This window comes from Gossypium hirsutum, chromosome A03 (genome assembly GCF_007990345.1).
Source record: "Gossypium hirsutum isolate 1008001.06 chromosome A03, Gossypium_hirsutum_v2.1, whole genome shotgun sequence".
NCBI classification, from domain to species: Eukaryota; Viridiplantae; Streptophyta; class Magnoliopsida; order Malvales; family Malvaceae; genus Gossypium; species Gossypium hirsutum.
In genome coordinates this window covers 44,002,613-44,022,172 of record NC_053426.1, presented here as the reverse complement: position 1 = coordinate 44,022,172, position 19,560 = coordinate 44,002,613, and positions in this window count along the sequence as shown.

Genomic DNA, 19,560 nt, shown 5'->3' with positions numbered 1-19,560 from the left:
ATGCTAGCAATAATTCAACCTAGGGTTCATATTTGGAAAAATACCCGTAGGTGAAATTTGTGTATTTTGGTGTTTTATGATAGAATATGAGGTTTTAAATTATGTTAGACAACTTGTGCTACTCGGTTTTAAGCGAAAACTAGCAAAAGGGCTTAATCGGTAAAAATACCTAATAGTCATAAGTACATGTTAGAGTGAGAATTTGATGTTTCTATAGAAGGAAAAAATGATCAGCATGTCATAAAACATAAGAAAATAGGCTAAAGTTTAATTTACGAGCTTTGGGGCAAAAGTGTAAATATGCAAAAGTTTAGGGGCAAAATTGTAATTTTTCCAAAATATGATTTTGGGTCAATTTGAATGATGTGAGTCCTAATTAGACTATATTTTGAATGATAGAGCAAGGAAAACTAAAATTCGGGCTAAAATGGAAAAATACCAAGTTGTGGACGAAATGGTAAAATTAGCCATTTTCGCATACGAGGTAAGTTCATATGTAAATGTTGGTAACATAGTTATTATTTTAAATGTTTTTATGCTATTTAAATGATATGATAATTATTATGAAATATTATACTGTGATAATTGTTTGTTAATATGTCAAATTATGTGATATACTTGGAAAATATGAAATACTACTGAATATCGGTAACAGCATTCCGTAGAAGATGGTTGAGACACATGATTGGGAAAAAGGTCCCGTTGAACCTTAGGAATGGATTAGGATACAAGTGACATGTCACTATGATGTTTGGGCATCCGAACTCGTTGAGTTGAGTCCGAGTTCACTTATGGATGCGAATGTCCGAGCTCGTTGAGTTGAGTCCGAGTTCGAGAGATGTAACTAGGCATCCGAGCTCGTTGAGTTGAGTCCGAGTTCACTTATGGATGCGAACGCCCGAGCTCGTTGAGTTGAGTCCGAGTTCGCTTATGAGCGGGTTACATGGTAGCTTGGCTACATATGTGGCACTTATGTGCAAACTTTCCATGTATCCGAATTATATTCCGATGTGATCAACGGGTAAAGTTCTACTCAAATGGAGGAATACTAGAGATGAAAGGGACGTATTGGTAAGTGTTGTGAAATGAATACTTTGAACAGATATGTACTTAACCCTCGCGTTGAAAACTCGATATAACAACAATATGGTAAGATGATAAATGAAAATGTGATATGAATGTCTCGGTGATGATTATGCAAATGATGTTTTATGTTTGCTTATATAGTTATGTTACTTGCTATTTGCATGTGAACTTACTAAGCATTTATGCTTACTCCCTCCTTTTCACTCCTTGTAGTGTTGACAAGCCAGCTCGGAAATCGGAAACAGTCGGAGGCACGCTCACACTATCCGTATACCATCTTGGCATAATGGCTTGTATATTTTGAGTATGGCATGTATAGCATTATAATCATTTTGTGTACATGGTCTTATGATATGGTTATTGAGTGGTATGGAAATGCTTGGTAATGATTAGCCATTGGAATGGCTAATCATGATCATATTTGGTGTTATGTATGCTAAATTGCTAGCTAATCCATGGAAACCATGAAATAGGTAAAATTTACTATAAAATAGATTCAGACAGCAGCAGTGACGTGAGTTTGAAAAATCACTAAAAATAGTAGAAATGCAATTAAATGATTAATAATATATGGAATTGAAGAATTATGATTCTATTTTCATATGGATGGAACAAAACAGGTATATGAGTTATATTTTATGAGATGTTTAAATTTTTGTGAAACAGGGCCAGAGCAATTTCTGGATCCCCTGTTCTGACTTTGGAAATTCACCATAAATTTTTCAAAGATAATTAGAAGTCATGATTTATATGTATAGATTCCTTATTGAGTCTAGTTTTATTAAACAAACGGCATAGTCATTGAAACTCTGTACAGGGAGATATTTGATTCGTAATACATAGAGGTCAGAGCAGTCAAACTCTGAAACAGGGGAGACTTTAACTAATAAACTGTACTAATTTTCTCCACCAAAAATTATATAAAAAAATTAGTAAATAGATATATGAGTCTAGTTTCAGGGAAAATTTACGGAATTGGATTTCGAGTTTCGTAACTCAAGATATGAATTTTTAAGCGACTGTGACGCAGATTGCTAGTTTAACTGGAAATTTTAAAAATAAATTGTTTGAGCTGTTTAAGTAATGAATTAAGTCTGTTAACACCTCGTGTTCGACTCCGGCGACGGTCTCGGGTACGGGGCGTTACAATGTGTTTCACGTGTCAATGCTTCGACGTTACAAATCTAATCCTTCGCATATGATTCCTCCGTCTGAAATAGAGATTCAATCTGATATGACTTACAAAGAAAAGTCGATCTGTATTTTAGCTTGAGAGGTTAAAGAACTGCGAAATAAGAAAATTTTGTTAGTTAAAGTGATGTGGCATCGACACGGTATCGAAGAGGCCACGTGGGAGCCTGAAGATGTTATTAGACAACAATATCCAATTTGTTCAATGGTAAGATTTTTGGGGACGAAAATCCCTAAAGGGGAGAATTGTAACAGTCCAGTTTAGACCCTAGTCAGAATAGTGGTTTTGGGACTACATATCCGAGTCAGAAAAATATTTAAATATTATTCTCCGTGTTCATGATGTGTGAATTAGCATGTGTGAAAGTTTCGGTTGAAAATTTTATCATTTGTGTGTTTAATCTTAAAAAAGGACCTAATAGCGTAAAATGTAAAAGCTGTGTGCTAGATGTTAAAAGTGCCTATTTGACTTGGCTTTATAATTGAGAGGTCATTATGTGGATATTATGCCATTCACTTTGATAATGGACATAAATGACCTTATTATATGTATTTTTAAATGGTTTATTAAAATGGTATTATGGTCATTAACATATTAAACTTATGTTGAATAAACATAACATAAAATAAAGCCATTGTCAACTTGTTTTGCCTAAAAATCAAAGGAAAAATAAAAGATATAAACTTGCTAGGGTTCGGCTATAGTTTGGCTTGATTAAGATCAAGAAAGGAGGAATTCGGACTTAGACCGAGGGAAGTCAAAGATTATAGAGTAGACGATCAGAGTCGACAATTTAGAGTACGAGGTAAGTTCGTACGTAAAACATGATGTTATAAGTATATTTTTCTATTTGATTATTCATAGATTGTATATTTATTTGGTTGGATGAATACTATGATAAACCAATGGTATTTGGCACTAAGTGTGCGATTTAAATTAGCTTAGCTATATGAGGCACTAAGTGTGAGATACCGAAATGGTTTCGGTTAATTGAGATGGCACTAAGTGTGCGGAATTGTTAAAGCTTCGGCTAATCTTTAAAGCACTAAGTGTGCGGATGTTTAAAGCATTGGTGAACTTGGGAAAGTCTTAAAATATCCGAACAAAAGGTAAGAATGAAAACGAATAAATACGGGAATGTTCAGGTAAGTATAATATCTATGTGGTAGATGGTAAAATGCATAAAAAGTTTATTGAATTGGTATAAACATATGGTTGGTGTTGGCATGGACTTGATGGATGAGTTGAGAATTTATAAGTACTTATGTGTTGATGTTTCATATTTTATATACTGTTGATGTTTTTGGTACGAGCTTACTAAGCTTTTGAAAGCTTACTTCGTGTGTGTTTGCATTGTTTTTAGATATCGAAGCTACTGTGAACTCGGGGATCGTCAAGGATTGTCACCACACTATCAAATCTCATTTTGGTATTTTTGGAAATATATATTTTAAAGTATGGCATGTATAGACTAGTAGTTGTGGAATTATGTTTTGTAATGTATATATTTAGCCATGTGATTTGGCTAGCTTATGTTTGAAACTATAGTTTGATAATAGTATATGATATGTGTTGATAATATGCAATGTGGTATGTTTAATTAGGTTAAAAGAAATGGTATATGTTGGTATGTTTTGGAAAGTTTAGTATGAGATTGAATGATGTATGGAAAGAAATGTTTTGATATAATCTTACCTTATGTTTGGCATGTATTGGTAAGGTTCATGATTATGTAAACGGTTGACAATGTTATGGTATAAATGATGTGTTTTTTGGCATAAAAATTAGTTGTATTGGTTGTGCATATAGGCTCGTTTCTTTGCTTGTAGTTTGACCTAAATTGGGTGGCAATTGGGCTATTCAAATGGCCTATTTTTGTCCACACGGGCAGAGACACGGGCATGTGTCTCAGCCGTTTGCAACACACTGCTATGTTGCACGGCCGTGTGTCCCCTGGGGTACCCTACAATTGTAAGTCAGGCTAAAGCACGGCCAAGGCACACGGGCGTGTTTTGTGGCCGTGTGACCAAGTCAGTATGTATGCCCTGTTTCGCCACGGCTTAGACACACGGCCTGTTCACACGGGCGTGTGACCTTTTAAAAGTTGAAAATTTTTCTAAGTTCTGAAACTTCCTGATGTTATCGAATTAGTCTTGAATGTATGATTTAGACCTCGTATGATTGTTTAAAGTTTGTGTTAAATATGTATGATTTATATTTTATTGAATTGAGATGATTTTTGTCCTGTGGTTGTTCGAATATGAGTTGTGAGTCCGGTAATGCCTCTTAACCTATTCCGGCGACGGTTACTGATTAGGGGTGTTACAGGGTCAAGTAGAGGGTATTCATGGCCCTCTCTATGATAGCCACCCACTATACAACATTTCGTTATAACAACAAAGTTTCTAAGAGAATCATTTTTTATGTTTTATTTTAACTTTTTATAACAGTTTATCATTTATAACAACAGCATCCATAGTTATGAAATACATTCTTTATTAAATTAGTTCTCTATAACAACATATTGTCTAAATTTTTAAGTAAAATTATAGCTATTTCATATAAGCAAACATATTAATTATCATTTATTAAATGAAAATAATCTTAATTAAAATATTATTTCAATAAAATGATTAAATTTCACATAAAAAATCTATTAATCATATTTTATTAAATAAAAATTATCTTCAATTAGAGGAATTAAATATATCAATTCAATAAAACTATTAAGTTCCTTAATCAAATATTCTGTTAGGGATAAACTTGTGTAAGCAACAAATAAGAAAAATAATGAAAAATTGAAAAGATCAAATACACAAATTTTACATGGAAAAACCCCTTTGAAGAGTAGAAAAACCACGGATAAAGATAATTTCACTAAATCGACAAAAATAAAGAGGGAAAAAATGGAGATAAAAAACTAAACCCCAAAACTTGAAAATAAGAACTCTCAAAACCTAAAGACAAAATTCCCTGAAAGCTTGTAAAAGCTAATACTAAAATGTGTTATGGATTAAATTATTCTAGGGTAGAAAAGTTTTATATTTATAAGCTGAATTTTGTGTACAGATTTGACTAAAAATCATTAGAATAATCAAAGTTTAAGTAGGGAAAGAAATCAGAGTTTAACCGGGAGAAGAAAATCGAGAAGCTTAAGGAACAAATGGCCATGTTATGACGTGTTTGCTGTGTAACAGCCTAATTTTCAGTGGTGTCGGAACAGTGATTCGAGATCACTAAATCCGACAAATGAGTAGGAAATATTATTAATTTAGTGAGCATAAATTAAATGTGAAGTTAGGAAAAATTTTGAAATAGTGAATAGTGTACTATAAATAAATATTAAAATAATTAGAACTGAAAACGAGGTATCGAGACCTCGAGAATTTTAAATCGAGCCATAAATATTTTTATAAATATTTATGGAATGTTAATATGTTAGTATTAAAGTTTCGTCAAGAAATTTTAAAGTACTGATAGTTAATTGAACAAAAAGGACTAAATTGTATCAAATGCAAAATTGTAGGAAATGATTAAATAGCTTAATTGATAAAAGAAAGAGGGTTTAAAAGGAAAATAGACCCAAGGTCTATTTGGGTTGGATGGAAAGGGCATGAAATCAACAAGAAAATAAGGAGAATTAAGGGAAAAATTGCAAAATTGCAAAATTTACTTAATAAAGCTAGGACTAAAGTGGAATTATCTAGATTTCTCTTTATTTTTCTGCATTCTCATCAGAAAAACGCCATGGAAGAGTTCAATTAAGCTGGTTTTGCATATTTTTACTTCAAGTAAGTTCAATTCTTGATTATTTCTTGAATTTTTTTGTGTTTTTGTGACTTTTACAACTAGGTCCTATTGTTGAATTCATTAGTTTTTTATTCTATGAAAGAAATTGAAAGTTTCTATGAATATGTGATGGAAGTATATGATGATTTGGCATGGAATTAGAGCTTTAAATTGTTTATATGTTGATTTTATTGTAAGAATTGAATAGAAAGTGAATGTTTGGGACCTAATTGTAAAAGATTTTGAAGTTAGAGTTTTATGTGGAAATTCTGAAATTCAATAGTTATGAAATAACTTATAATGTTTAGGAAAAGTATTAATTGATAAAATTATCTTAATTGAGGGGTTAATTGAGCAAGGACTGAATTGTATGAATTGTGAAATTTGGGGCAAAATGGAAATCAACATTTTGCACTAAAACTATTTTGGACAGCAGCAGTAGTCTAACTTTGAAAAATCACCAAAAATTTTAGAAATGGAATTAGAGGATGAATAAAATATGAAATTAAATATTATTGAGTCTAGTTTCTTATAGAAGAAATAATGTAAGCAATGGAATTGTAAATCATGAGATATGATAAATTTTGTGAGACAAGGCCAGAATGATTTTGAGTTCCCCTGTTCTGACTTTGTAAAATCATAAAAAATTGGATAAAAATAATTAGGAGCTTAAATTTATATTTTTAGAATTCTGAATGAGTATATTTTCAGGAGAAACAAACGGGAACATCATTCGAATCCTGTACGAGGAGATAATTAATTTTTAGTGAAGAAGGGTCAGAACTGTCAGACAGTAGAACAGGGGAGACTTCAATGAATAAACTATATTAATTGGACCACCCAAAAATTATGAAAATTTTATGGTAAGAAGATATGTGAATATAGTTTCTGGGAAAATTTATGGATCTTAATTTGGAGTTCTGTATCTCAAGATAAAAATAATTTAGTGACTATGACACAGATGGACAGCTTTAATATTCACATAAGTAGATAGTGAAAATTACGGATAATGTTACCTACAAGTGTGTTGTTTATTCTAAGGATGTGGATGGAGAGGATGAGGGGGAAAATATACAAAAATATATGAATGACTCGTGTATAAATTGATCACATGCCCGATTATAATCGATAAGTGTTGAATTAGAAACGATATAATGTTTTATTTGTAATATTTATTATGAAATTATGATTATCGCTATAATACAAAAATCGAACTTGTGAGTTTATATAACTAAATTTAGTGACCATTTGTTAATATTATTAAATTTCAATATTATTTTATGAATGGTGATTAATATTTATGTATGTTAATTGTTGAAAATAAGTAGATTATGTACAAAAGTTATGAAATTGAACTGAGAATTTCGGAGGAACGAAACGCAGGAAATGAGTACAATCTTTCAGTGAAAAAGATGAATTGACGGTAAATTACCCAAGTAAACCGAGATTAAGCATTTGTTGCGAATTCTTGTGTTTGCTTTCTTTTTAGCTCTTACGAGCTTCCGTTAACTCATATGAGTTTCAGTTAACCCTTTTGGGGTTTCAGTTCAGCTCTGATGAGCTTCAGTTAGCCTTCGGGCTTCCATTTAGCACTTATGTGCTTCAGTTAGCCTTCGGGCTTCTGTTTAGCACTTATGTGCTTTAGCTAGATTTCGGGCTTCAGATCACGATGTACTCAAATCAGTAAGTTGTTCCTTGAATGGACAAGTTGGTAAGTCGTAAATGTAACATGTGGAAAAAGAAATGTAAGTAATGTTATCAGTATTATTATTGAGCTCAATTATGTGATTTTATCATTCAGAGATTGTGCTTGACAGGATATGTTAGTAAATTATGAGTATGTGAATCAAAGTGACAGGATTTAAACACCTAATGAGGTTGAGCTGATTCACACGAATTTGTCTTTTGAAATTGTGATTGACAGGAAGAAACAGTGAATTGCATGCTTATCAATGGTTACACATAATTATCTGAAAAACAAGAAAATGACGGTTATTGATATATGGAAATATGAGACATTGATATATGAATGTGGAATATGTTTGATAAATGTGTTCATTCTTAATTATGGAATTATGTACCTCATGTGTGCTATTTGCATAAAGATGACATTTCAAATACTTTGGTGAGTAAAGATTAAATATGAAATAGTATGAAATCGAGACAAGTTGTTATGAAAATATATTTAAATTATCTGTAAGTGTTTTGTACTCCTCGGTAATGCCTCGTACTTTGTTCCGGCGACGGATACGGGTAGGGGGTGTTACACTTAGTGGTATCAGAGTTATGGTTTAGTCGGTTCTCGGATTAACCTAGCGTATGTGAGTTTAGCTATACATGCTATATTACTACTCGTGATAGTGTGATATCTTCCGGCTCTAACGAAATTGTTTTGTTAAGACCGAGGTGCTTTCCAACCGAGCTAATCTTGACAATGCGAAAATTTGGTGTTGAGACATTGAAAATGTGTTTGTGTTAAGTTGAAACTTGACAAGGTATGAATAGAAGTTCATGATATGTATGTGATAATGTACGAAATGAGATAACCATAAGTTGAAATATAAAAAGGTGAAATGAAATGAAAGTTTATATTATGATAAGGCTATCCGTGTCTGTTTGGCATGTCTATGATGTTATGTGCCCAACATGTTTGATTAAGTAAATTTTATTCAAAATTGAATAAGTGTGTGTTTATGTACACTTGGTTGAATAAGTATGATTAGTAAGTTTATATGGCTAAATTTTAGTGATCATTTGTTAATTTTATGAATTTCATGATGTGTTATTTCATATGTATTGATGATAAAATCGTGAATAATGTAAAAGCATGAAAATTGAATAAATGATCAAATTGAGCATTTTAGTTCAGTGACAAGATGAATTGAAGGAAAATACCATGGTTGGACCATGGCAACAAGTGATAAGTAATAGCTTCGGCTACACTTAACTGATCAAGGACAAGTGAAAGTGATAAGTGATAACTTCGGCTACACTTATCTGATCAATGACAAATGACAAGTGAAAAGTGGTAGCTTCGACTACTTGATCAGTGAAAAGTGGTAGCTTCTGCTACCTGGTTAGTGAAAAGTGGTAGCTCCGGCTACCTGATCAGTGAATAGTGGTAGCTTCGGCTACAAGTGACAAGTGACAAGTGATTTCCGTATAAGACCATATCTAGGATATGACATTAGTGTGATATGTGATCCGTGTAAGACCATGGCTGAGCTATGGCTTCGGTGTGTGATATGTGACTATGTGCAAGACCATAGTTTTACTATGGCATGGTGAAAACGAAGTACTCAATTCTGAAATTGTTCCCTAAATTGATTAAGAAAGGTAAGTGATAAATGGACTTAAGAGATTGAAATTGATTAATTGTTGATATTGAGCTAAACTAAGTGAATTCATCGTTTGAAATTGTATATGGCAGAAAATATTGATAGACTATATAAGTGTATTAATTTTGCTTGAAGTGAATTATGTGAAAACAATAATGTTATGTATGAATGTCAAGTCATATGTGTGTAGTTATGAGAGTTGAGTTAGAGGCTTTACGACCTCACCCCCTTACCAGAGTTGTAATTATGACAAAATTTCACAAGAATTATGTTAATAAATTCACATCTGTAGAATTGGAGAGTATAATGTTGAAGTGATTAGTTAGGCATACAGAAACGAGAATAGTTTGAAAAGTAAATACAGTTTTGGAAAAATGTATTAGAATGTTTTAAAGATCATTCGAGATATGCAATGTCATGATTAAAGAAGAAGCTAATTTCAATAAATTGACTTATTTAGATATGATGTCTAAATAGTGTACTTACCAGAAAATTCTTTTGAATTGATTTTTTTTAATAATGAAATATTATGGGTTAGGGATGACAGAATTAGTCAGAGGAATATGTGGCTGTTCGTTTTCTGATGAAATTCTTATTGTATGAGAATGTTAGCTAGCTAAAATATTTGATGAGAGCATCGTTGGTCTGATTAAATTATGATTGGGACTTCTTCATTTTTCTTTGTTATACTATTCTGTTACGTTGAAGATAAAAGTAAATGGTGAGATTCATGTAAAGCTATTATTCTGTTTATACGGATTGTTACTCTACATTATATACGTATTGGAAAATCTTGATTATTTTATGAATGTTGACTACATGATTGGCTTTATTTGATGATGATTTGATTTCAACCAAGTTAAATGCTAAAGTGGGGTTTTCTTTGTGAAACTGAGAAGTTAGTAAAAGTGTTTCATGAGTGTTGACAGCAATTTCTTCTGATAAGATTTTCGGGGACGAAAATCCCTAAAGGGGGAGAGTTGTAACAGCTTAATTTTCAGTAGTGTCGAAACAGTGATTCGAGATCACTAAATCTGACAAATGAGTAGGAAATATTATTAATTTAGTGAGTATAAATTAAATGTGAAGTTAGGAAAAATTTTAAAATAGTGAATAGTGTTTTAAAAATAAATATTAAAATAATTAGAATCGAAAACGAGGTATCGAGACCTCGAGAATTTTAAATCGAGCCATAAATATTTTTATAAATATTTATGGAATGTTAATATGTTAGTATTAAAGTTTCGTCAAGAAATCTTAAAGTTCTGATAGTTAATTGAACAAAAAGGACTAAATTGTATCAAATGCAAAATTGTGGGAAATGATTAAATAGCTTAATTGATAAAATAAAGAGGGTTTAAAAGGAAAATAGACCCAAGGTCTATTTGGGCTGGACGGCACGGGCATGAAATCAGCAAGAAAATGAGGAGAATTAAGGGCAAAATTGGAAAATTGCAAAATTTACTTAATAAAGCTAGGACTCAAGTGGAATTATCTAGATTTCTCTTTATTTTTCTGCATTCTCATCAGAAAAATGCCATGGAAGAGTTCTATTAAGCTGGTTTTTCATATTTTTACTTCAAGTAAGTTCAATTCTTGATTATTTCTTGAATATTTTGTGTTTTTGTGACTTTTACAACTAGGTCCTATTGTTGAATTCATTAGTTTTTGATTCTATGAAAGAAATTGAAAGTTTCTATGAATATGTGATGGAAGTATATGATGATTTGGCATGAAATTAGAGCTTTAAATTGCTTATATGTTGATTTTATTGTAAGAATTGAATAGAAAGTGAATGTTTGGGACCTAATTGTAAAAGATTTTGAAGTTAGAGTTTTATGTGGAAATTCTGAAATTCAATAGTTATGAAATAACTTATAATGTTTAGGAAAAGTATTAATTGATAAAATTATCTTAATTGAATGGTTAATTGAGCAAGGACTAAATTGTATGAATTGTGAAATTTGGGGCAAAACGGAAATCAACATTTTGCACTAAAACTGTTTTGGACAATAGCAGTAGTCTAACTTTGAAAAATCACCAAAAATTGTAGAAATGGAATTAGAGGATGAATAAAATATGAAATTAAATATTATTGAGTCTAGTTTCTTATAGAAGAAATAATATAAGCAATGAAATTGTGAGACAAGGTTAGAATGATTTCGGTTCCCCTGTTATGACTTTGTAAAATCATATAAAATTAGATAAAAATAATTATGGGCTTAAATTTATATGTTTAGAATCCTGAATGAGTCTATTTTCAAGAGAAACAAACGGGAATATCATTCGAATCCTGTACGAGGAGATAATTAATTTTTAGGGAAGAAGGGTCGGAACTGTCAGATAGCAAAATAGGGGAGACTTCAATGAATAAACTGTATTAATTGGACCAACCAAAAATTATGAAAATTTTATGGTAAGAAGATATGTGAATTTAGTTTCTGAGAAAATTTATGGATCTTAATTTGGAGTTCTGTAGCTCAAGATAAAAATAATTTAGTGACTATGACACAGATGGACAGCTTTAATATTCACATAAGTAGATAGTGAAAATTTAGGGATAATGTTACCTACAAGTGTGTTGTTTATTCTAAGGATGTGGATGGAGAGGAGGAGGAGGAAAATATACAAAAATATATGAATGATTCGTGTATAAATTGATCACATACCCGATTATAATCGATAAGTGTTGAATTAGAAACGATATAATGTTTTATTTGGAATATTTATTATGAAATTATGATTATCGCTATAATACAAAAATCAAACTTGTGAGTTTATATAACTAAATTTAGTGACCATTTGTTAATATTATTAAATTTCAATATTATTTTATGAATGGTGATTAATATTTATGTATGTTAATTGTTGAAAATAAGTAAATTATGTACAAAAGTTATGAAATTGAACTGAGAATTTCGGAGGAACGGAACGCAGGAAATGAGTACAATCTTTCAGTGAAAAAGATGAATTGATGGTAAATTACCCAAGTAAACCGAGATTCAGCATTTGTTATGAATTCTCGTGTTTGCTTTCCATTTAGCTCTTACGAGCTTCCGTTAACTCATATGAGTTTCAGTTACCCTTTTGGGGTTTCAGTTAGCTCTGATGAGCTTTAGTTAGCCTTCGGGCTTTCGTTTAGCACTTATGTGCTTCAGTTAGCCTTCGGGCTTCCGTTTAGCACTTATGTGCTTCAGTTAGATTTCGGGCTTCAGATCGCGATGTACTCAAATCCGTAAGCTGTTCCTTGAATGGACAAGTTGGTAAGTCGTAAATGTAACATGTGGAAAAAAAATGTAAGTAATGTTATCAGTATTATTATTGAGCTCAATTATGTGATTTTATCATTCAGAGATTGTGTTTGACAGGATATGTTAGTAAATTATGAGTATGTGAATCAAAGTGACAGGATTTAAACACCTAATGAGGTTGAGCTGATTCACACGAATTTGTCATTTGAAATTGTGATTGACAGGAAAAAACAGTGAATTGCATGCTTATCAATGGTTACACATAATTATCTAAAAAACAAGAAAAATGGTGGTTATTGTTATATGGAAATATGAGACATTGATATATGAATGTGGAATATGTTTGATAAATGTGTTCATTCTTAATTATGGAATTATGTACCTCATGTGTGCTATTTGCATAAAGATGATATTTCAAATACTTTGGTGAGTAAAGCTTAAATATGAAATAGTATGAAATCGAGACAAGTTGTTATGAAAATATATTTAAATTATCTATAAGTGTTTTGTACTTTGTACTCCTCGGGATGCCCTTCATATCGTCATCGGGACATGGCGAATCTTCTAGTCGTGACACCAGTGGTCGCATCATCGAGACAATGTTTGTTCCTCATCAGGGCGTCAACTTTATTTCAACCAAAAATGCAAGACACACTCCACAAATCTCCACATTGACTCGTATTTCCACAATGTCATCTTTGCTAAAGCCTGCCACGAGCCTACCTCGAACTTTGCAAAATATTAACTGAGTCCAAGCTGTGCTTGAACTTTGAAATTGGAAGACTTCTAGTCTTCGACTTGTACACTGCCAAATCAAACCTAACTCAGGTCTACTTTCCATGAACACAATGCTTTGTCCTTCCAAAAGTTGCACCCAAAAGAGAACTTTCTTATTCAAAATGGTCATACCTTTTTCCCTCCTATGACCAAGTTGCCTCTGCTTCAAATGAGTTGACTTTGAATCCTTAACAGACAAGGGACATATTTTTTCTCCAGTCACTATTGAGTCTTGCAGAACGTAAAAACTATCAGTTTTTCTACCTTTCATCAAAACGAGAGCCCTACAAGATACATTAATTTCGCTTGACTCGATGTTAATTCTACAAACATTTGGGTTCAAATTTCCCAAAGAGATGAGATTTCTCTTTAAATCAAGCACATGTCTGACATCTGGTAATGTCTTGATTGTCTTGTCATATATCCTAATCTGAATGGTACCAACACCAATTACCTTATAGGATGAGCCCTTCCCTATATGCACAACTTCACCTTCAACTAAACTGTATGTGGATAATTAGTTCTTGTTGGGACACACGTGGAAAGAACACCCTGAATCCATGATCCACTCAGACGTAAGTTTAGAGCTTTCACTTATTGACACCAGCAAGAAATCATCACCTTTTCGTCGACCAAATTAGCATCAGCTAATTATTTCTCATTTCTCTTTGTAGCCTTCTTATTCCGTAGTTTGTAACAATTTGCCTTGACGTGACCTAACTTCTTACAGTAGCAGCATCTCTTGTCTTGATTCCTTGATACTACCAGAACTGAGGCTTGCCTATTTGACCTACTACTCGAACCAAACTCATTTTTGAGTTTTTCTTTGCTCAACAAGTGACCCTTCACATCCTCAAATGAGAGTTTATCTCTGCCATAAATCAGGGTCTCCTTGAAAGACTTGTATAAAGGGGTAAAAAGCATAATACCAGCATGGTCTAATCTTAATATTCAATCTGAACCTCAACATTCTCTAAATCATTCAAAATATTAATAAATTGATTGATGTAAACTCTAAGGTGCTCACCTTCATCCATGCAGAACGTATATAGTCATTGTTTCAACACCAACCAATTAACTAGAAACTTTGTCGCATAAAGGGTTTCTATTTTTTTCCACAGGGTGTATGTTGGTTTCTACATAAACAAATCCTGGAATACACTATTCGAGAGGCACAACTAAATTGAAAACAAGGTTTTCTCATCAAGCTCTTCCTATTATGACTTTTCCATGTCCGCGGGCTTCTTCCTTGTAATGACCTTTTTCAGACCATTCTGAACTAGTATTGTCGTCATCCAAACTTGCCAAAGATTGAAATTTGTGATGTTATCAAACTTCTCAATGCCGAACCTTCTTGTTGCCGTCTCTAAAATAGGTTGAATACAAAAATTGAACTAGCTCTTATACCAGTTTGTTGGGGATAAACCCGTGTAAGCAATGAATAAAAAAATAAAGAAGAAATTTAAAAGATTGAACACACAAATTTTAAGTGGAAAAACCCCTCCGAAGAGGATAAAAACCACAAGCAAAGATAATTTCACTAAATTGAAAAAAATAAAAGTACAAATATGGAGATAAAAACTAAACCCCAAAACCTGAAAATAAGAACCTTAAAACTTAAACACAAAATTCCCTGAAAGCTTGTAAAAGTTAACCCTTAAATGTGTTATGTGTTAAATCTTTCTAGAGTAGAAAAGTTCCTATTTACAGGCTAAATTTCGTGTACAAATTTGACTAAAACATCCCTAAAATAATCAAATTTTAAGTAGGGAAAGTAATCAAAGTTTAACTGAGAAGCTTTGGAAACACATAACCACGTCGTGATGTGGCTGCTGCCTCACCAGGACGCCCTTCGTCGAGTCGTTAGGACGTGATGTCGGTGGTCGTGTCATCGAGACGGTGCTTCTTCCTCGTCTGGACATCAACTCTATTTTTGCCAAAAATGCGAGGCACACTTCACATATTCTACTATGAATTTAGAAAATTATAATCCAATAAATTGATTACTTGAATTTAATTACTCATGATAAATAAATTAAATTAATTTGATAACTCATATTGATTAATTGAACTTTTTAAATTTTTGAACTTTATAACTAATCATGTGGAAGAATGTAAAATAAAATATGCATAAAAGTAACGATGCATGCATGTGCTATACATCTTTTAAATTTATTGATTTGATTCCCACTTTCTTTCTTTTTTCAACATACTTCTCACTTTTTTATTTGATGAAAATTCATTATATGAATTCTATAATAAGTTTACAACGATTATCTCTTTATAGCATTATATTACCATAGGTGTATAACTGCCACCTCTCTATAACAGGCAAAATCTATGTAGACAAATGGGGTTGTTATACAAAAAGTCGATTGTATAATAAAAGATATAGTATTACATTATATTATAATGTTTAATCATTGATGCACATATATAAACTATTAATATATCATATATGATATGATATAGTATAACTTTCAAATGTATGAAAAGTATAGAGACTTAGAGTATATTTTAACTAGTATAATAATAAACAATAATAATTGATATAGTAGATATAATATTATATAATGAATAATATACATAACCATTATTATATTATAGATTAGAATAAAAGATATAGTATCAATAGTTATGTGTAATTTAGTATATTAAAATACATGTTTATAATTATAACTAGCAATACATAAAATATTATTAAAAATTTAATATCTTAATAAGATATTATATTTTTATTAAATTAGATTTTGAATTGAGCTTTACCTTTTACAAATTGTATTTGAGTGTTGGGTTTTTTTTTTTTTTACTTGAGATTCAAGCTATAATTGATTTATTTTGAGTTTGAATAATAATGAGTATATTATTTGAGTTTGGATTTAGTATAATTTATATGAGTTATGGAATAAATATTTTAGAATATGAGTATTAGGTTTATAAATTTAATAAGAAATAAAAAGATACGCAATTGTTAATTTAATATAATAATTAATAATTAAATATATTTTCGTTAATTTATATAATATCATAGAATAATTTTAAATACAATAAGAACTTCAATTATTTTATATAAAAAATCTACTATATATACATATAAATTATGTTTTTTTTATAATGCAAAATTGAATTGTGTTGTATCATTTAAAAGTAAAATAAATTATTACATTAGAAATTAAAATATTTGTAACTTATAAAATTCAGAATTATTTGAATCCATAAGAGCCATCGGCTTGATCTGAGCCCTCGCCTTTTAGTTCTCATTTCTCTAGTTTTTTTCTTTCTTTTTAAGGTAAGTTTCTATCCCAAATGATTGAAACTTCTTTAACTGGTTAATATTTTAGATTTTATTGTAAGTTCAATTCAACTAGGGTTGATTTTGCATTTTTATTATTATTATTTTTTGTTTCTGATGATCTTGCATTAGGAATCATTATGTTGTATGGGTTGTCAATATTACTAATTAATTTCTCGTCTTGTTTCATCTTTGATATAGCTTTTTGCTCTTTTAGTTAATGGTTGCTAGCTTTATCAATATTTAACAGTTGGCTTCATTGCATTTTCTTGCATGTAGTAATAAGTGGTCTCCTTTTGAAGCTATCCTTTACAACCATATTGGAGTATCTTCATGTTAGCTTTAATAAACTTTCATATGGTTCCTTGAGTTTCATATTAATGATCCATTGCCAATTTTTATATCTTTGTACATTTGGGAACTCATAATGTGTATTTTGTGGGTGAAGCTTCAAGTATACAGTTAAATATGTTTAAAATTCTGGCCTTTATTATTTTTCTTGGGGGAGCTATCATTTTGGTTAAAATAACTTAAACTCAATGGTCTCTTTTTCTTTTTGCAACACATAGTGATAGCTTTAAACATTATTATATGCTTTTTCATGGATGAGCTACCATTTTGGTTAAATTTTCTTTAACTTAACGGTCTCTTATATTTGCTTTTGGTAAAGCATAATGATAGCTTTGATTGAGGCCATCACCTCTCTATGTGCACTGGGAGACATATTCTGAAGTAAATTTTAGGAAAAAATGTTAGGCACTGTATGTTTTTAGCTTTTCTTCAAATTTGGTAACCATATATAGTTCTCACGGTCATTAGATAAATAACTTTTAAGTATGCTCTTCTCTATTACACTGAAATTCATCATATACAACAAACATCTCTTATAACCTAAATAGTTTTTCTTGCAAGTGAATATTTTAAGGATCATTGCCTTATCAATGAGAACCCTTGGACCTCATATAATGTTTTATCTTGCTGTACTGCCTCTGTTTTTTATGTTCCTTGGAAGAGCATGGTAATGGTTCAATATAATGAAATCATCATCCTTTTCTAGCATGGTAATGGTTCAATATAATGTATCTGCTTTGACTTTTTAATGCTATATCTTTTCTTTTCTTTTCTTTTTTTGGTTCAGGAACTTGTCCCCTAAAGAAACAACCTGCCATTGCCAAATATGGATCTTTACTTGCAAAGAAAGAAAAACAAGCTAGCAATTCAGATTCTTTTGAGTCTAGTAGTGAGGAAGATTCATCCTCATATGAAGTGAGTGTTACGCTCATGCTTGTAAAAGTTGCATGGGTGCACATGTTCTTTGTATGATTGTTTATATTTCAATTTTTTCCCAGGATGCCCCTGCTAAGAATAAAATACTTGTAGTTGCTAAGAAGGGGTCCATTCTTGCTCTAAGACAAAGATAGTAGATAGCAGTTAAGATTCTTTTGATGATGATGGCTCTATTGAAGAAGATGTAAGTATTGGGGCTAATTATGGACTGAACCAAAAATTTTATAATATCTCTTGATATTTTATCTTCTATTAAATTTTGATATAGGAGCCTGCTACAAAAACAAAGGTAACAGTTGTTAAAAATGGCTCTGCATCTGTTAATAAAGGCAAGTCTTCTTCAGATGAAGATAGCAGCCTAGAAGAAGATAAAGTATTTTATTGTTGAATTGTTGAATGATCTTTGGTTTTTAATTTATCAATTCGACAGCCCTTCTGATGAAGAGAATGTGAGTGTCGGGGTGCCACTAAAATTACAAAAGAAAAAAATATTCATGAAATGTGTTGGGGTTTTAGAACAATTTATCCGGAGGAAGTATGAAGCTCAGTCTGTAACTTAAGCAACAACATAATAAATCCTGATAAAGAATGAAGAAAACTTGAAATTCAGTTAGGAGATTTTGAGCTTGAAAAATAGAATAGAATTGAAAGCAAAGAAAATGGTGGAGTAAAAAAATGGATGAAATCTAATAGATTTTCATTCATAATGAACTTTGGTATAATGCCATTACATATACTGCACATAAGCTGGTCATTACAAGTCAAATTCACCTAAACATCCACCTAACACCACTAAAACACATTGAAACTTGTTAAATTAACTTGTACACTTTGTAAAGTTGATTTATCAGCTTAAATGTCAACAAAATTACATCAAGTACTTCACCTACTAAGTTCAAATTCAACCAAGTTACAAAATATTGATTGGAGTAACAAAATGAAACTGAAATAGAAATGCTACAGCAGCTTGATCTGCTTCTTCATACTTCATCTGTATAACTTATGTTGCATGGTTTACTCCTTGATTTCTTGTGCTGTATGGAGGCCAACTTCAACACTCCTTCTTGGCTTCCATGCTGTAAACTCCCATTTTCATTCTTAATTTGATGAACCTTGTCACACTAAGGGGTTTTGTCAAGATGTTAGCAACTTGATCTTCAGAATTGCAATGAACCAGTTCCACCTCTCGAGCTTGCTCCATTTCTCTAACAACATGAAGCTTAATATTGAAGTGCTTTGTTCTTCCATGAAAAACCGGATTCTTTGCAATTGCAATAGTAGATTGATTGTCACATTTTATCTCTATTGCTCCCTTTTGGTGTAGATTCAGATCAGTCAAGATTTTTCTTAACCAAATAGCTTGGTTCACAACTCTAGCAGCTGCTACAAATTTTGCTTCAGCATTTTACTGAGCAACAACATTTTTCTTCTTCGAACTCTAAGAAAAAATGGCTTAACCAAGGGTGAAAACATACCCTGAAGTGCTCTTCATTTCATCCATCGAACCAGCCCAGACACTATCAGTATAGCCAAGCAATTTCAAGCTTT